The sequence below is a fragment of the Macrotis lagotis genome, chromosome 2 (genome assembly GCF_037893015.1).
Source record: "Macrotis lagotis isolate mMagLag1 chromosome 2, bilby.v1.9.chrom.fasta, whole genome shotgun sequence".
NCBI lineage: Eukaryota > Metazoa > Chordata > Mammalia > Peramelemorphia > Peramelidae > Macrotis > Macrotis lagotis.
In genome coordinates this window covers 286,725,779-286,746,212 of record NC_133659.1, presented here as the reverse complement: position 1 = coordinate 286,746,212, position 20,434 = coordinate 286,725,779, and the positions used below count along the sequence as shown (strand labels likewise).

The 20,434-nt window shown below is 35.6% G+C and overlaps 1 pseudogene; it reads right to left on the bottom strand.

Moving 5' to 3' along the window:
- Window positions 1–2,752: 2,752 nt before the first annotated feature.
- The window catches only part of LOC141512240 (ER membrane protein complex subunit 8 pseudogene), a 45,132-nt pseudogene continuing 27,450 nt past the window's right edge, over window positions 2,753–20,434 (bottom strand).

Sequence of the window (20,434 nt, the reverse complement as noted above, 5' to 3'; positions counted from 1 at the left end):
CTTAGTTTTATTTAATAGATCAATGGTTTTCTTGCTTTCAATTTTATTAATCTCCTTCATTTTCAGAATTTCTAATTTGGAATTTAATTGGGGATCTTTAATTTGTTATTTTTCTAGCTTTTTTAGTTGCTATTCATATAAACATTTAGAGATATATAAAATTTCCCCTCAAAATTGCCTTGGCTGAATCCCTTAAATTTTGGTATGATGTCTCATTATTTTCCTTTTCTTGGATATAATTATTGAAAATTTCTATGATTTGCTGTTTGATCCACTCATTATTTATAAATTAAGTTACTTATTTTCCAATTAGCTTTTGGTTTATCTTTCTATGACCTTTTATTACATGTAATTTTTATTGCAGCAAGATCTGAGAAGTATGCATTTGTTATTTTTGTCTTTCTTCATGTTATAAGGTTTTTATACCCACTTTTAAAATAGGTGCCATATATTGGCAAGAAAAAAAGTATATTTTCTTTTCTATCCTCATTAAATTTTCTCCAGAGGTGTATCATATTTAATTTTTCCAAGATTTTATTCACCTTCTTAACTTCCTTCTTATTTATTTTGTGGTTAGATTTATCTAGTTCTGCGAGGAGTTTAAGATCCCCTATTATTGAAGTTTTGTTGTCTATGTCTCCTTGTAATTCACTCAACTTTTCCTGTTGGAATTTGGATGTTATACCACTAGGTGCATACATGTTAAATAATGATATAGCTTCATTACCTATGGTACCTTTTATGAAGAGATAGTTTCCTTCCTTATTCCTTTTAATGAAGTCTATTTTTGCTTTTTTTCTTTATCTGAAATTAGGATTGCTACCCCTGATTTTTTTTTACATCCACTGAAGCATATTATATTTTGCTCCATCCTTTTACCTTTACTCTGTATGTATCTCTCTGCTTCAAGTGCATATTTTTAAACAACATTTTGTAGGATTCTGCTTTTTAATCCATTCTGCTATCTCCTTCCATTTCATGGGACAGTTCATTCCATTCTCATTTACAGTTAAGATTATAAATTCTTGCTATCTTTCCCCATTTATCCCTGGATTTGTCCTCTCATTTCTCCTCACCAAAGTTTTACTCCCAGCCCTAGAGTCAGGAGTACCTGGGTTCAAATCTGATCTCAGACACTTAATAATTACCTAGCTGTGTGGCCTTAGGCAAGCCACTTAACCCTGTTGGATAGATTTTTAAACACAAGTAGGAATGTATCTAATACTCTCTCTAGGTCAACTCTGTTGAATAGAATTTACTCAGTGTTCACAACCCTCCCTTCTTTCCCTCTAAAATTATAAATCTTTGTGCCTCTTCGCCTCTTGTTATTTATCACTCAAATACTATTAAATAGCTATCATCAGTCACAGCTTGATTAATTGATTGCTTGATAAGCTCAAAGCGGTTTCAGGAAATTTTGGAATTCCTCTATTTTATTAAACATCCATCTTTTCCCTTGACAGTATATGCTGAATTTTGCAGGGTAACAAATTCTTAGTGGTAATCCAAGCTCTTTATGCTCTGATATATGGTATCCCAGGTCCTCCAGTCATTCAATGTTGAGGCTGATAAGCCCTATGTGAGTCTGATTGGGTTTCCTTTGTATTTAAATTGTTTCTTTTTTGCTGCTTGCAGAATTTTCTCCTTTATTTGAGAATCCTGGAATTTACTATAACAATCCTTGGGAATTTTATCTGGGGTCTCTTTCTGGATGGTATCTATGTATTCTTTCAGTGGCTACATTGTTTTCCTGTTCTAGCAGATTTGGACAGTTTTCCTTAACAATTTCCTACAGGATGTCAGGTTATTTTTTTGATCTAGGCTTTTAGTAGTCTTTAGTAGTCTGATAAATTATCTCTCCTGGATCTATTTTCCAAGGCATTTATTTTTCCTAAAAGGTACTTTCCATTTTCTTCAATTTTTTTAGCCTTTTTATTTTGTTTGTTGGAATCTTGCATTCTCTTAGATTCATTCATTTCTATTTGTTCAATTCTAATTTTTAGGGTTTTATTTTCTTCAATTAGCTTTTGTGTGTCCTTATCCAGTTGGTTATTTTTACTTTTTAATGGAGTTGATTTCTTTGGTCAATTTTTCATAATTTTCATGTATGATTCTCATTTCTTTTTTCCATTTTCTCCTTTTTCTCTTTGGTTTTTAAGTTTTTTTTTTTTTAGCTCTTCTATATTAGCTTTTGGATTTGAGTCCAATTCAGACTCTTTTGAGACTTGTCTTGTGAGTAATTTTTATTTAGGGTTTTTGCAAGGCAAGCAGGGTTAAGTGGCTTGCCCAAGGCCACACAGCTAGGTAATTATTAAGTATCTGAGGCTGTATTTGAATCCAGGTACTCCTGATTCCAGGGCTGGTGCTTTATCCACTACACCACCTAGCCACCCCACTGTGAGTAATTTTTCACTGATTTCTACTTCCGTTTTTTTTGTTAGTTAAGATCATTTAATAAGAGCATTCTTCAACAAACAGAAATAGCTTTGATTTTGAAGGTTAGAACAATATACAACTGGGAAAGAATCTGCAGGGACAGCTAGACTTGACAGTTTGTATCTCCTCCAGAGATCTTTGTTTTAAAAAGATGACCACTTAGACACATTGCCTCTTTTGATCCTCATGCCATTTCTGAAAACTGTTGCCTTTCCAAACAAGTTATGAGATATTATTCTAGTTACATTTAAAAATATTTCTATTTTCCTCTTCTGTGTAGTGGAAATGCCCATAAATCAGTCAGTGGAATCCCTCCCTAAAATAGATATAGAACAGCTTTATTGATCCCTGGATTTGTCCAATCATTTCAGATGTTATCCAGATGTTTATCAAAATATACAAGGGTTTCATAGGACCTGCTTTCCAAGAGAGATGCTGTGATCCTCTGGGCTTCCAGTCAGTCTTCACAATAATCATAGTGTGGATCTCTGTACCACCATTTGTTTTCATGTTTATACACATGAGTAGTGGGTCCTAAGCACTCCATTGTAGAATTTGTGTTGTCTATCATGATGAGTGCAGTGTCATTGAAGCCCTCTGCAATTCTGGAAGCTGCCTTCTCAGCAAGTTTGGACTGGCATCCTTTAAATGATTATTGGCTTGATAATAACCAGCCACCTCCATCATGGGGGCTAGGGTGCAGTGGAAGAGAGAGATGCAGTCCATGAAGAGGGTCTGCAGCAGTTTCGGGCCTCTGTGCGAGGGCTGCTCCTTGCGGGGCTTCTGCTTCTCCACCATTAGGAGTCTGTTGACGGTGCAAGTGGGGGTACTTGGTGCTATGCAACACCATCTTGCAGTAGGCCTGGATGGCAGCCTGACAGGCTTCCAGGCACAGCTCAGACCCCACCCCCCCTTCAGCAGCGTGGGTTTGCTCTGGCCCTGTGGCCTCTCAGTATAAAAAGACAGCTTCCACGGCTTGGCACAGCTCCCCCAAGTGCCCTGCCATCTTCTCTCATCTGTTGGTGATCACGGGGCTGTCAGCTCTGGTCCATGGGTCTGGAAGTGCTCAGCAGCCACAGATTACTCCAGAGGTCAAAGAGCTGCCTGGCTCCTCTCAGGGGGCCTGGCCACAAAGCAGTGACTGATTTCTACTTCTGACATGGCATTTTTATCATCTTTATCTGTAATGTAGTTTTCTATAGTGAGCATTCTTTTAACTTCTTTGCTCATCTTTATTGTTTTAGCTCTGTTCCTGGGACATAGGGAATACAGTATAGATCCAAAATTTTTTGCTGGGACTGGGGCCTGATCCCCAACTTGTCATTGACCAAGGCCTTTCCTATGCAGTCCAGGCCTTATCTTTGCAAATGTTATTTCTTCCTTTATGTCCAGGTTCTGCCTATGAAGTAGTTTGTTTGCAACTCAGACATATTGCTGCTGGGACCTCCGAGTTGCTGCTGGGACCTTTGCTGTTGTCTAGAATAGTAATGGAGATAATGGGCAAGCTTATTTCATCCTTGATCTTATTGGAAATGCTCCTAGTTTATCTACATTACATATAACGTTTGTTGATGGTTTTAGATAGATGCTACTTATTACTTTAAGGAAGACTTCATTTATTCCTATTCTCTCTAGTATTTTTGATAGGAATGGATGTTGTATTTTATCAAAGACTTTTTCAGTATCTATTGAGATAATCCTATGATTTCTGTTGATTTTTCTATTGATGGGTTTAATTTCCTCCTCATTGGGGGTAAGTTCACCCTTTTCAGTTTCGATACTGGAAATTTGGATTTCTTCTTTCTTTTTTCAAATCAGATTAACCAAAGCTTTATCTATTTTATTGTTTTTTTTCATAAAACCAACTCTTAGTTTTATTCATTAGGTCAATGGTTTTCTTGCTTTTAATTTTATTAATCTCTCATTTGATTTTTAGAATTTCTAATTTGGTATTTAATTCAGGATCTTTAATTAACTTTTTTCCTAATATTTTAGTTGCATATCAATTCACTGATCTCCTCTTTCTCTATTTTATTCACAGAAGTATTTAGAGATATAAAATTTCCCCCTAAAAACTGCTTTGGTTATATCCCATGAATTTTGGTATGATGTTTTATTGTTATCATTTTCTTGGATGATATAATTATTACCAGGATTTGTTGTTTATTGTTTAATCCATTCATTCTTTAAAATAAAATTATTTAGTTTTCAATTAATTTTTGGTGGATCTTTCTATGACCCTTTATTATATATTTTATAACATCATGATCTAAAACTATGCATTAATTATTTCTGTTTTCCTGCATTTCTGCTTTCCTACATGCCCTAGTACATGGTCAGTTTTGGTATTGGTGCCATGTTCTGTAGAGAAAAAAAGGTATATTTTTCTGTATTCTCATTCAGTTTTCTCCAGAGGCCTATCATATCTAAGTTTTCTGAGATTTGATTCACCTTTTTAACTTCTTCCTTGTTTATATTGCAGTAAGATTTATCTAGTTCTAAGAGATGGAGGATAGTTTTGCTGTGTATGTCTCCTTGTATTTCATTCAGTGTATCCTCTAAGAATTTGGATGCAATAACACTAGATGTATGGATAGATAGATAGATAGATAGATAGATAGATAGATAGATATAGATGTAGATATAGATAGATAAAGATATATCTACATCTATCAATATCTATATCTACATATGATATACATAGATATAACTTCATTGTTTATGGTGACTTTTAAGAAGATTTACTTTCCTTCCTTTTTCCTTTTAATGGGATTTATTTTTGCTTTTGTTTTACTTGAGATCATGATCACTTCTGCTGAGTTTTTACTTCCACTGAAGCATAATATATCTTGCTCAGCTTTTTATCTTTATCCTGTGTATATCTCTCTACTTCAAATGTGTTTCTTGAAAACAACATTTTCTAGGATTCAGTTTTTTAATCCATTCTGCTGTTTCCCTTTTGTTGGGAGAGTCCATCCCTTTCACATTTACAATTAAGATGATTAATTCTTTATTTCCCTCCATCTTATCTTTCCCCATTTGTACCTTTTATTTCCTCTTATTCTTCCTCACCAATATTTTGTTCTGTTTCCCTTTTAAATTTACTTTTAAATCTTGGCTTTCAATTATGCTTTCAATTTCCCTTTTATTGGTCCATTCTTCCTTTTTATTTCCCATTCCTCCCTACTTCCCTGTAGGTTAGGAAAGATTCTTTTACCCAATTTAGAATGTTTGTTATTACTTCTCTGGGTCAAATCTCTTGAATAGGATTTACTCAGTATTTACACCTTCCCTTCTTTCCCTCTACTCTAATAGAAGTACTAATTAATACTAATAATTAGTACTAATAGTACTACTCTTCATCCCTCTTCGCTTGGTGTTATTTATCCACTAATGCCTAGTCTTCTTTTTATGATTTTATTGCTTTAATTTTCATATTCAACTACCTCCTGAGCCTTGTCTATATATGCTCCTTCTAATCCCATGGAGGAATACAAACAGTTCAACATCATTAAATCCCTCATCATTTGTCCTTCCCATCCACCCTTCACCTGAGTCCTTTACTTGAAGATCAAACTTTCTGTTTAGCTCTGGTCATTTCAAGAGGAAAGGTTGAAAATTCCCAATTTCATTGAAGGTCTATCTTCTCCCTGAAAGAAGATATTCAGTTTTGCTGGGTTGTTGATTCTCAGATATAATCCAAACACTTTTGCCTTTCAGTATATCATATTCCAAACCATATCAGCCCTTTATGTAGACACTACTAAATCTTAGTTCCATGATGTTTGAATTGTTTCTTTCTGCTTGTAATATTTTCTTCTTGGCTCTGGAATTCTGGCTACAATATTCCTAGGACTTTTTATTTTGTTATCTCAGGCGATGATCAGTGGATTCTCTCAATTTCTATTTTACCCTCTGCTTCTAGGATATCAGGGCAATTTTGTTGGATTCTTTCTTATTTATAACAAGATAATGGGGTTAAGTGACTTATTCAAGGTCACACAGCTAGGTAATTATTATATGTCTGAGACTGGATTTGAACTCAGGTCCCACTGATTCCAGGGCCAGTGCTATATCCACCATGCCACCTAGCTGCCCCTGGATTATTTCTTGAAAAAATGAAGTTGAGGGTCTTTTCTTGGTCATGACTTTCAGGTATCCCAATATTTTTTCAATTATCTCGCCTGTATCAGTTTTCCAGGTTAGTTGTTTTCCTAATGATTTATTTAACATTTTCTTCTAGTGTTTCATTCTTTTGGTTTTGTTTTATTGTTTCTTGATTTTTCACAAAGTCATCAATTTCCCTTAACTCCATTCTACATTTTACAAAATTATTTTCTGTAGAGAGCTCTTGTATCTCCTTTTCTATCTGGACAATTCTTCTTTTTTTAAAGCATTCTTCTCCTCACTGGCCTTTTTGGACTGTTTTTTTTTTCCATTTGACCTAAACTGGCTTTTATTTTCTTCAGTATTTTTTTGTATCTCCTGCTTACTTGGTTTTTCATGAATTTTCCAAATCACTCTCATTTAACTTTCCAATTTTTCCTTCCTCTTTAACTTGATTTTTCAAAATCTTTTTTTAAACACTTACATAGCCTGAAACTGATTCACATTTTTCTTGGAGGCTTTGGATATAGAAACTTTGAATTTCTTATCTTCTGATTGTGTATTTTGATCTTCCATGGGACCAAAGTAATTGACTGATAAGATCTTTTTCTCCTGTTGTTTGCTCATTTCTACAGTCTGTGACTTGATTGTGACTAATATAAGATATGACTTTGCTGCCAGAGAAGAGAAAACACTTTCCTAAGCTTTTGAGGGTTTTTGCAGCTGCTTTCAGGGACACCTCCCCAGGGACCTCAATTCCTTCAAAGTTTTATGAGAGGCTTTGACTGCTCTCCAGGCCTGAGCTCTGGACTGTGAATGACTACAAGCCCTCCCCTCTGTCCTGTAATTGTGAGAATAGTCCCTGCTCCACTGAGGCAGTAAAACTCCTTTTCCTAAGACTGGGACCCAGATGGTGTGAGTATGGGCAAAGCAACAGGATCCTGCCTCAGGTTCTGCCTCTGCAGTCTCCCCTGTCCTCCTTACCTTCCATGGACTCAGAACTCTGGAAGCAATTGCTGAGTCCTCACTGTCTGGTGTCTCTCCAAGTTCCAGGTCTTTGCTGAGGTCTAGACTATTGTGTGAATTCTCATACTGCAGATTTTTCCCACTGAACTTCCAAGTTGTCCTTTCCAATACCTGGATAGAGAGGTCTGGAAACAATGGCAGCTGCCATGGACTCAGGTTCCCAGGGACCCAGGCTCCCCATGGGCTGTTCCTGGATGGCTGGAGTCAGTTTGCTCTGATGGTTGTCATGGTCTGGGCTACACTGTGACCTTTTCCAAAAGGAGTAAATAACCTATCCTGCTGATCTTCCATGTTGTCTTGGGCTGGAAAATTGTTTCACTCAGTCTTTCTATGGGTTCTGCCACTCTAGAATTTGGTTAGAGTCATCATCTACAGGTATTTGAAGGGTTCTGGTGGAGAGCTCCCAGGATTTCTTGTCTTCACTCCACATCTTTCCCTGTAAACTTCAATCTCTCTCTTTTTTCAATCTCTTAAATAACTTAATGTCCTCTTTGATTTCCTCATCTATAAAATGGGAATAATAGCATTTACTTCACAAAATTACTCTAAGAATCAAATAAAATAAGGAGAAAATATTTGTAGCAAGTGCTTAGTACAACTTCTGACGTAAAATAGGTATGTAAATAATATTCATTTCCTTATCATATGCATGTCTGTATTGATTATCTACATATCTCGCTATTTCTATAACTACTCTTCAGCAGTGTATGTTGAACAGTCATGGAATGCTTGTATGATAGTGTCCTTGTGGAAGACCTACTTCTGTAAAGTCAGGTTGACATGAAATGGAAGGACCCTGTTCCCCAATTTGTATGTAAAGACATTTCTACAATTGATTCTAGTTTCCCTGTCATATATTGAAGAGGAAACTGAAGGGCAGCTAGGTGATACAGTGGATAGAGAACTGAACCTGAAGTCAGGTAGACAGTAGTTTGAATCTGGCCTCAGATATCTGACACTAAGTAATGGTGTGACTTTGGGCAAGGCACTTAACCCTGATTGCCCCACATCTAGGGCCATCTCCAGTCATCTTGATCTATTTCTGGCCATTGGACCCAGATGACTCTGGAGAAGAAAGTGAAGCTGGTGATTCAGTACAGCACTCCCTCATTCAAAAAATCCAATTCGTGTTCTTGTTATGGCATCACCTGCCCTTCGAGAATGAAGGGCAAAACATCATCATCATTGTCATCATTGAAGAGGAAACTTTTATTTAACTTTGGAGCTAAAACTTTGGAGCATCCACAAATAAATAAATAGCTTAAGCAAGTCTCTTGGCTCACTCTGTCCTGCTTGTCCCTGCTTGTCTCTAGAGGCAATGAATACTGTAAACCCCATAATGGGAAGAAAGAATTCAGGCTACAAATGCCTGGACATTCTTTGGTTTTGGTCTTTGTTGTGTCAGTTCTTTCTGGATTTAGATGGAGTTTTAGAGACAGTTATGGCTTTAAAAGTTTTGTAAAGCCAGAATGGTGAAGTTCTGGAGTCAACGTCCACACAGGGTTGTGACTCAGGATCCGGGGCCTGAGAAATTACCTTTGGAATTGAACCTGGAAGCAAGGCAATCAGGAATCATTTGAGCCACCCAGCTCAATAACCCAGCTAATAAGGTTAAGATTCATTCAGTGACTAAAAGTTAGGCATAATATTTGGGCATGGTCAAAGTGAGAATTTTCTTTGTGTGACTGAATATTTGTGACATTAATGGAAAAAATAAAATAAATTAGAAAATAGGTGAATTTGACAGGAAGAATGTTGTATAAAACTACTTTAAATAAGAACTTTCTCTGAAAAGGGACTAAATTGCTATTAGGAGTAGGAGGAATAGTAATACTTCTGTTCTTATTATATCAATGAAATTAATTCATTTATATTAGTTGGTTAAATTAAATTGGAGAGTTAATCACTGGTGGCTAATAGGGAGGAGTATGCACTAGAATGGGAAACCAAGCTGACAGCACTAGAATAAGACACTTCAGACCTTTCAAAGGATATCCCTTGAGATATAGTTGGCATATCTGAGGAACCCAGACTACTGTGTGTGTGTGTGTGTGTGTGTGTGTGTGTGTGTGTGTGTGTGTGTGTGCTAAATCTAGGCCTTGGCTGCAGAACCTGTAGCTCTAGTTGATGAGTCCTTCAGGATTGGATGAATCTTCTCTTTGTATCCCTAGTGTACCTAAATCAGTGCCTGAACAGATAATAGATACTAATATGCTTATTCACTGTTTTCATTTCTGAGAAAGGACTGAACAAGAACCTTTTGAGTAGATTTTGTCTGGTGAAGGAGAACTGGATAGAGAAGGGAAACAATTTTTTTTAAATTGATATTTCATTTCATTTTTCCAATTGCACATTATAGAAGTTTTTCAACATTCATCCATTCATATATTTACAGATTAAACATTTTTCTACCCCCTCCTTCCCACCCCTCTCCCCTTGTGGCAAACAGTCTTTTAAAAATTGTACATATACTTTTGTGTTTGACACAAAATTTCTATCATATCCTATCATATTTAAATATTAATCATTTTATATATGAGGAATTAGGACTAAGGGGAAAGAAAGAAAATCATGGGAAAGAAATTTTTAAAAGGTGAACATAATATACATTCAGATTCTGGGTTTTATTTTGTTTGTTTGCTTGTTTTTTCCCCTCTATATGTGGATGTCATTGTCCATAACAGGTCTCCCAGGGTTGATCTAGATCTTTGAACTGCTGAGAAGAGCTGCATCCATCATAGTTGATCCATCCACAATATTGCTCACAAGTACAATGTTCTCTTGGTTCTGCTCCCTTTGCTCAGTATTAGTTCATGTTTTTTTCCCATACTTCTTTAAAGTTCTGTCATGCATCATTTCTTATAGAACATTATTACTCCAACATTCATATACCATAACTTGTTCAGCCATTCCCCAATTCATAGGCATTCCCTCAATTTCCAGTTCTTTGCCACTACAAAAATAACTGCTCTAAATATTTTTGACCCTTTGGGACTTTTCCCATTTTTTATGATTGCTTTTGTGTATAGGCCTAGTACTGATATTTCTGGGTCAAAGGGTATGATGAGTTTTATTGCCCTTTGGGCACAGTTCCAGATTGCTCTCTGGAATGTTCACAACTCCACAAACAGTACATTAATATCCCAATTTCCTTACAGATTCTCTAACATAGATGATTTTCTATTTTTGTCATCTTAGCCAATTGGTGTCCCATAGTTGTTTTAATTTGCATTTCCTTAATCAATAATGATTTGGATCATTTTTTTTCCATATGACTAGATATAGCTTTAATTTCTTAATTTGAAAACTTCCTGGAGCCAATCTTTTTAGGGATGTATGTGCTGATAGTGGTACCAATTCATAAACTCCAGTACTTTAGATTTGATATTCAAAGAAAATGAGGAACCCATCGATCATGGAACATTAATTAACAAAAGGAGTTTTCTTTAGCCTTAAAATAGCAATTATATTCAATAAGAATACAGCAGCATTATATTTAGTAGATGCTTCCTTGCTTGTCTCCACACTTTTGGTCAGTAGAGTGAAATGTGATAACTAATGTGTTGGAATATTCATTAAGTCTAAAAGTTGTCTACCCACAAGAGTGGACTTTTACTATTCTTTTAGTTAATCAGAAAACCATGAATCTTTGTCAATGAAGTGACAAGGAAGTGTGACCCTTGCCTCCTTCCTGGACTAGTTAAATCCCAGTTTTGTTGCCTTTTAGTTAAAATTTAACCTGAGCCATGTTTTAGGAGAGAGAGAGAAACTCTGATAACTCTTGAGCCCATCACACCATTCAGGGACAAAATCACCAATTAATTGTTGGAAGTGAACTAGGTTTGTAGATATATAGGTTCATCCCCACAACTTTCTTTCTTCAAACTTTTAGATGTTTTGACATTTAACTTTTTTTTTGTTTTTACCTAAATAGTTGGGAAAATCAGATGACCTTTATAGCTTGTGTTAATTTTAACTCTGAGCTAAGACTCCTGCTACCTCTAAAATTCTGTGATCTTAGACTAAATGAGGAAGAGATAACTCTTTCAGGACCTTAGTATGCTTACCTATAAAATGAGATAATACTAGATGATTTCTAAAATCTCTTCTTTTTCTGAATACGATTCTCTAAATAGGAGGATTGCTGCCTCTTCTTGGCAGAACAGGACCATAGATCTCGAGATGAAAGGCATCTTTGACATGAACAAGTACAACCTCCACATCCAACCCCACCTTTTTTTTAATTACTGAGAATATTGAGGAACAAAAAAGTTAGGTAACTTGTCTAAGGCTACATAATTATGTTTGCAAGGCAGTGTTGGAATTTAAGTCTTCCTGACTCCAAGTTCAATGTTGTAGTCACTACTCCATAATAACCACAAAAATGTGAGGAAACATTTTTGTTTTCCTTATTTTCAATGCAAAACTCTGCAAAACTAAGTTTTTATAGAAAACAAATGTTACATGGATAAGAGCTGAAAATGATATTCATTAAAATTGGAAATGCATTATTCACTAAGGAGAATTTCTTATACTCATGTTAAAACACAATTACTATAGGAGATTTTTAGAGATATGGAAATAGCTATATGTATGGAATACTTTGTTAAGAATCAACTGATTATGTATCTCATAAAATGCATCTCATACTCAGATCTGATAATAACACTAGTAAGTTGCAAAATTTGTTAGAATTTAGTAAGGAAGAAGAGGAACAGGCAGAAATGCCCAGCAGAGAAGTCCTCAGGCTCCTCTTCCACCAAAGTCATGTCTCATAATAATCCTTTACCTAGTAAGTAGAGAAGACATGGAGATTATCAACCCGAGTAAGGAAGATTATGAGCATTTGCTGTCCAAAGCTAATAGACTTCCAATACCTGTTACTCCCCTCACCTCCTTTTATTCCCATCTTCTTTAACCATTATCAACTGCTCAATAAATATCCTTCCTTACCCTATTATCATTTTTCTAACCCTTCTGCTATGTCCTTTTAGATTCTTTTCCCACTTCTCAGTAATGAATTAATTCTAGATTTTTTCTCCTGATACTCCTTCCATTCTGTATTCATGAAGAGCTCTCTTTTCTTGGGTTACATCATAGCCTTGATAATTTAGTAAAATGTTGACTGTAATTTTCCTCACTTGACCCATCTTTCACACTTGCTCTTAAAGAGAGAAGGAATATTCCTTGGTCCCTACTTCCAGATTCCTTGTGATCAGTTTAACTGATGTGAAGAGTTCAGAAATAGGAGTAATATGTAATGAAATTAGAAAAATATGATCTCTGTTTTAAATATATTGATTTTAAGAAGCCAATGTGACATCTAGTTTTTAAATGTCCAATAAGAAATTGGAGATGTATAACTGAAACTCAGGAAATAGATTAGGTATGTACATATAGATTTAGAAATTATCTATAAAGAGTCTATTATTAAATCATGGGAACTATCGATGTTATAATTAGAGAGAAAAGAGAGCCCAGGGCTAAAATAGGGAATGCTATGAATGATGATCCAGCAAAAGAGACTGAAAAAGAGTTGTTAAGCTACACTCAGCAACACATAAATGGAGGCAGACAAGATGGATAATCAAAATTTATGATTTGAAAAGGTGCATTGATAGGCTGAGAAGATATGGAATTTATGAGTTAAACACACTGCTTTATAAGATAAAAGTGCTTCATAAGATAGAGATACCAAAAGGAAAAGTGAAATTAGAGCAAATGTGATACTATGAGAAAGAATACTGAGGGATTGGGGGATTGTGAGGATAAAGATTAGACTGTAGTAAAAGCTATTTTTCTATAGATAGAGTTAGAAAAATCAGAGGTTATGCTCTGAAAGGTTTTTGATCATGAAAGTGAAACACTCGTTTCAAAGGAAGGTGGAATTATGTAATTGTGTATCTAATAGAATGAAAAACCAGTCATGAAAGCTGAGAAGACTAAGAAATTAGGATAGTAGGGAAGGCTTCATGAAAGAAATAAGATAGGTGGAATTTGAGATGCAGATGTGGATTGTTTAGAGCAGATCTCTCCCCTAACGATAATAAAATCCCTGATTATTATCATTCTCATTTTGGTGTCTTTGACTACCTTTTGTTGGCAATGGAGAAAGCAGAGAAAATGGTTAGTTTCAGGGTTAGGCTATTCATGGATTGAAAGTATGTCTCAGGGAAAACAAGGACAGTAATATGGTTACAATATTGTAGATAATGAAGATCCTTAAATGATAGGCTAATCCTTTTTTTTGTTGTTGTTTGGTTTTTACAAGGTTTTTTACAAGGGTTAAGTGATTTTCCCAAGGACACATAGCTAGGTATCTGAGGCCAGATTTGAACTGACTCGAGGGCCAGGGTTCTTATGCACTGCCCATCTAACTGCCCTGAATTTCAAATTTTTTTTTGTAGGCCATGGGAAGGCAATGTATATTTCTATGTAAGAGAATAATGTGATTGAAACAGTATTTCAGGAATATTACAGCAGTATTAGTATTTATGATGGGTTGGAGAGAGGTTAGCTAGTTAGGAGACCATTGTGACATTCTAGGAAAAAAGTAATGAGAATCTTAATTAAGTGATTATAGAAATGATTAGAGAGAGAGAGAGAGGTAGATGGAAGAACGATTCTGAAAAAAACTAATTGCCAAGATTTAGCTAATAGTAGGATGTAGAGGGAGGAAAGTAAGAAAGCAACAAGACTCAAACACAGATTTAGAGCTAAAAGGGATTTTAGATGCCATCAAGTCCAATTCTTTCATTTTCTAGATGGAGAAACCAACGTCTAATGAAGTCAAGTGACAAATCTAAGGTCTCACAAGATGAAATCATGTTTAGAATTCCAGATCTATAAATCACAATCTAGTAGCTTTTGCTGGATCCATGCTGTAATACACTGCATGTTCTTGAGTTAAGTTAACTGGGAGTCCTCAGTCTAGGGAAGGAAATTATCTTTGGAAAAAAATATCAGTAAATCACTCTCCTTGTCAGCGATTTCCTCTAATTCTCATTTAGTTACTGTGAATGAGTAATTTCTTTACCCATTCATTTTTGTTTAATATTTTCAATATCAGATTCTAGTCATTCTTCTGGGTCATTGTTAAGAACAACTGACAAAATATTCACCTTTATTAAACACAGGCCAGTGGGACCGGTTAGTAGGCAATAACCCCTTTCAACATCATATATTCTGACTTTAATTCTAAGCTTTCCAGAGAGAAATCATTAATCACTGATCTTACTCATACTTCTGTAAGAAAGAATAAAGACTGATCAAAATTGAAAATTGCGATCTACTAACTATACAAACAGAATTTGCAGCTGGTAATTAGATTCACGTAACAGCACAAACATTTCAAAATGTATCAGAATAATGGTATAACTAGATTGAAAAAATCTATTAATTAAAAAATAACTTTAAGGAATAATAAAATCAATTCATTTAGATTTCATTTCAATATCAAGATTTGTGAATTTGGAGTAACAAATAATTATTTTGTGGTCCTGTATGTAAGATAAATTTTGTTATTAAATAGATTTAATTTTTTTCATCAGGGAAAGGTTTGGATCTATTATTTAAATCTCAGTGTAAGCCATTATCTACTGATTCCCCAGGGTATTGTCTCTCCTTTTTCAATAAGTTCAATGCTTAGTCCACAGTTTCCTTATCATCTCATCTCCCAACTTTTTACTAGAGAGCTTCAACAAACATTTTGATGTTTTCCTTCAACCATCATGCCATTACAACTACTCATGGGGGAACCAAACTGTTGTTCTTGCTTCTTTCAATTTCAAGAACTCCTAAATTGCTTTATCTTATTTTAGTCTTTTCTTTTCATTCCAACTCTCTTGATGCTGTACTACTCCTAAAATCATTTGTCATTCTCACCATATTTTTTCAATTAATGAATATTTGTCCTTTCCTGCTCTAGCCTCTCTTCACACCTCCCCTCTGCTTATACTAATAAAAAAGAAAAAAAAAAAGAAAATCTCAGTAGCATATATAGGTAGTTGGGGCCACTAGGTGACACAGTAGATAGTGTAACAGCCCTGGAGTCAGGAAGATCTAGCTTCAAATCTGGACACTTAATAATTACCTAACTGTGTGACCTTGGGCAAGTCACTTAACCCCATTGCCTTGAAAAACAAAAAAAATAGCAAATATAGATAGTCAAGCAAAACAAATTTCTATATTGGCCCTGTCACAAAATGTATGTTTCATTCTGTGTATTCAGTCTATCAGCAGGTGTATGTCTGTGGTCTTCTGGGATTATGGCTGGTCATTATCTCTAGGTATTATATCAGGACATTTCTATTTTATCTAAATTTCTTTGATCTCACTTTCTGGGTGAATCATGAAATCTCTATATTATGCTCTAAACCCTTGTTCTCTTTTCCCATCACTGCACATCTCTCTTTTTTTTTTGCAAGGCAATGGGATTAAGTGGCTTGTCCAAGGCCACACAGCTAGATAATTCTTAAGTGTCTGAGTTCGGATCTGAACTCAGGTACTCCTGACTCCAGGGCCCGTCTGCACCACCTAGCCTGCACTGCACATCTCTTACCAAAGCTGAATACTATATTACTCCCCGCACCAAATCATTCCTATCTATATACTGCTGAGTAGAGTTGTAAGAAGTTAAAAAGAAACCTGAACTAATAAGACTCCACTACAAATCTAATGTCTAGGTAATTTTATTTGGTTTCTCACCAATATAAGGAAATCCTTATACTCTCTTCTAAAAGTTCTCTATCTCACCCACCACAACAGCTGTTCCAGACTTTCTTTTCTCAAGTTTCCAATAACACGCTCTGACTTTCTTCAAAAAAAGAAAAAAAAAAGTTCAGGTTGTTGATAGGGAGCAGCTTTTTTATCCTACTATTTGTTGCCTGGACATAATTTCATCTCTACTCCATTCATTTTATTGATTAAAAAATGATCCTTCTTTCATTATCAATCCCCTTGTATATACTCTTTATCCCATACTTGCCACTTTCAGCAAACTGGTTCCTTTTTTATTCACCCCTGCCTCTAATCTTCAATCTTTATCTATTGATTTCTCTCTAGATACTCCCATATTTTCCCATCCTTTAAAAAAACTAACTAGATTCTATCCTTCTTGCTAGATCCCTCTTTCATCCCTCTGCTAATTCTCTGTGTTTTGCCTCATTTCTCATCTGACTTCAAAATCTGAAAGGCTTCATCATCTGTAAACTCCTCACCTTGAAAATGCCTCTATAACCCCTCCTACCATTGGTAAATTCCTCCAGGACCTCCAATTTAGAGTTGAGTTCAGATGGGCTATTCTTCATTCCACTCTTGGCCTTCTTTCTGACTCTGGATTTCAGCACCATTTCAAGAAGGGGTACTTTCTCCTCTCCTTCCCCCTTTCTGGTTCCCTCTCAAGTGTTGTCTTCCTCTTACAGAATGCAAGTTCCTTGAGGAGAGGGACTATTTTTCTTTTTGTTTGTATTTATACTCCTAGTGTTTAGCACAGTGCATCTAATAATCTAAGTGCTTCACAAATGTTTGCTCACTTGACTTTGAATAGATATGGTTTTCTCTCTCCATCTACAATTTTATCCTCTTTCCTGATTAATATGTGCTGCTGTCTTGACTTGACCCCTGCATTTATATAGTCTCTCTCTTGAGCTCCAGTTGTATTTATCTCAAACTATCTTTTAGACATAAAGAACTACAAATATCCCATAGCAACTAAACTTTAACAAGTTCAAAATGTAAGTCATAATTTCCCCAAACTCAGATCTCTTCCGAATTTCCCTGTCAAGGGCACCACCATTCTTCAAATTCACACATTGGTGTGATTTTCAGTTCCTCACTCTTACTCCATGTATTTAGTTGGTTGCTAAATTTTGTTTCTCTGTCCCTATCTTTGATAATTTATGCCCCTCTTTCTACTCTCATGAACTCCATACTAATTGAGGTCATCCTTATCCTTTATTCATTCCAATCCATCCTCCATATATCTGGTCAAATAATTTTGTTAAAGATCAGGTTTAACCATGTCACCCCCACTCAATTCCAGTGATTATTGAAACTAGGATCAATATAAACTTGTTGATATGGCATTTCAAATTTGTCACCACCTGGCTCCCTCCCATATTCCCATTTTTTTACATATCACACACTTATACATCCTATGATCCAGCTATGCCAATATACTATCCATTTCCCATGCTTGGAATGAATACTGCCCTATCTCTGCCTCTTAGAACTCCCCATCCCACTCAAATAAAGCATCATCTTCTCTAGGAGGTCTAGGAGGGTCCCCCTCATCCCTTGTCCCTCTTCTTTGACTTTGAATGCATCTTCTGCATAAATAAATATTCAGATCCTGTCTTGCCAATTAGAATGTGTGAATCCCTAAAGAGCAAAGAACATTTGTCTGAATCCCTAGCACTTAGCACATTGTCTATAGTGTACTTTCCTTCATTCTCCTCCACTCTTCTCCACTTCATTCCTCTCTGCTCTCAAGTACTCCACTCCTCTGAAATCCACTCCACTTTATTCTATTCTAATCTACTCCCATTTTCTCTTCCATTGTACTCTACTTCACTCCATTCTATTATACTTTGTTCCACTTATTTCCAATGACAGTCTACTAAATGTTATAGTTCTTCACTCTATTTTAGCTCACACCACTCTGCTGTACTCTACTGTACTCTGCTGTACTCTGCTTCATTCCTCTCTAATGCACTTCACTTTTACTCTACTCTGTTCTACTCTACTATACTTTTATCCACTCCACTCTATTCCTCTCTAGTCTCCTGTATTCTATTCCATTTTTCTACTCTCCTCCATTGCTCTCTGCTCTCCAGTGCTCTACTCCCCTCTGTTCTACTGTACTCTTCTTCACTTCCTTCTGCCTCACTCCACTCATCTCTATTCTTCTTACTCTGTTCTAGTCCACTCCATTTCTTTCAGCTCTATTCATTGTGCTATACTCCTCTCTGCTCAATTCCACCCCATTCTGCTCTACTGTATTGTACTCTACCATGCTCTGCTCCATTCCTCTCTACTGTCTTGTCATGTACTCTTCTCTATTCCACTCCACTTTATTCTACCTTGATCTATTTCATTTCCTTGTATTCTGTTACCCTACGCCACTCCTCTCATTAACTCCATTATATTTCACTCTATTCCTTTCCCATATATGTATTATATCCTATGGCACTTCACCCAGTTTTAGCCCACTCTGCTCTACTGTCCTGTCCTCTTTTCCAATCTATTCTACTTCATTCCTCTCTAATCTACGCCACTCCTCTCATTCACTCCATTATATTTCACTCTACTCTTTTCCCATATATGTAGTATATCCTATGGCACTTCACCCAATTTTAGCCCACTCTGCTCTACTTCCCTGTACTCTTTTCCACTCTGCTCTATTCCACTTCATTCATCTCTAATCTACTCTGCTCTACTCTATTCTATTTCATTCTTCTCTTCCATTCCATCTCTATAAGTGTAGTCTATATTGTACCATACTATATGATATACTATACATCACTTTGCATCATATATTACATGATACTGTTTTCTTTTATCATATGTTGTGTTATTATGTCACATATTATGGTATCTCATAGTTATAGTATATTAATAATATGACATATATGTATATACATATATATATATATATATATTTGTATGTATTTCCTGACCTAGTTATTTCACTGGTGTAGAAATCTCTGAGTGAGGAATCTGCATCATTGCTGGACCTGCTTTGCAACTTGGGGCCTTAATGATCCCCCTGAGGCACCAGGAGAATAAATGAATTGACCAGGATCATTTAGCCAATAGGTATCTTGAATTATAGCCTTCCTGACTCAGAGGCTAGTTCTCTAGTATGCCAACTTGCCTCCATTGCATATTGTAAATATATTTTATTTATTATTTAAGTTAATGAGGAATTCATCAACAAATTCCTTGGTGATATCAATTTTGAATAATTCCAGCTATGCAATCCTTGATATTTAGTGATGTAAAGCATGTTTAGGCTTTGCCTGCAGCTATTGTTGGTTATTCAAACATAATTCTAGCTAAAGCAGAATACAAGTTTACATTTGCTCTCCTGGAAGGTAGTGAAACAACAGTAGCATCATCCATCTGTTATTACCCGCATTTAGGTTTGTACTACAATTACCTAATGGTGTAATTACTGTTCTTTTGAGAATCTTATCTTGTAAGACTTTATCACTCCCATCTTTTCCTTGCTGAACTCATTTAGAAAATCACTATGTCTCAGAAAAGGCTTATATTGCAGTAGCCTTATCATCAACTTTTGTTTTCACACAGGTATGTTCTCTTATTTCCCATTCCAGAGAATCTTTCTTTTTAGCCACATGACTAAGGGCCTTCATTAGCTCTTTTGTGTTTTGTATAGTGGTGCTAAATCTTCTCTCACCATACTCACCACACCTCCTCTTTAGAAATGATACAGCTTTCCACATCTAGATAGAAAAAAAGTTATGACTGATATTTAAGAGACTGTGATTATATATTCTTGATATCTCAGTTTTTTGTTTTCCTTTTCATTTCTGAGCATCAGTCTGAGAATTGTTAGCAGTCATTTTGGGAATTTTTTGGAAGCTCCTTATGAGACCACAGTAACAATCCCAGTGGAATTCCTGGTGGGGATCTCAGAAGTCAGTACTAAAATAGAAGTAATAGGGGATCTGGCAGAGATTCTTATTGCATGGCAGTGTTATAAATAACAATCTTTGCTCCTTAGGAGATTGGTAGAGCAGGTGAGGTATGCTCTGTGACACAGAAAAGTTTCTTTTTATTAATATATTTTTTATTATTTTTATATAAATATTTTACTTGTTTTCCAATTATATACAATCGT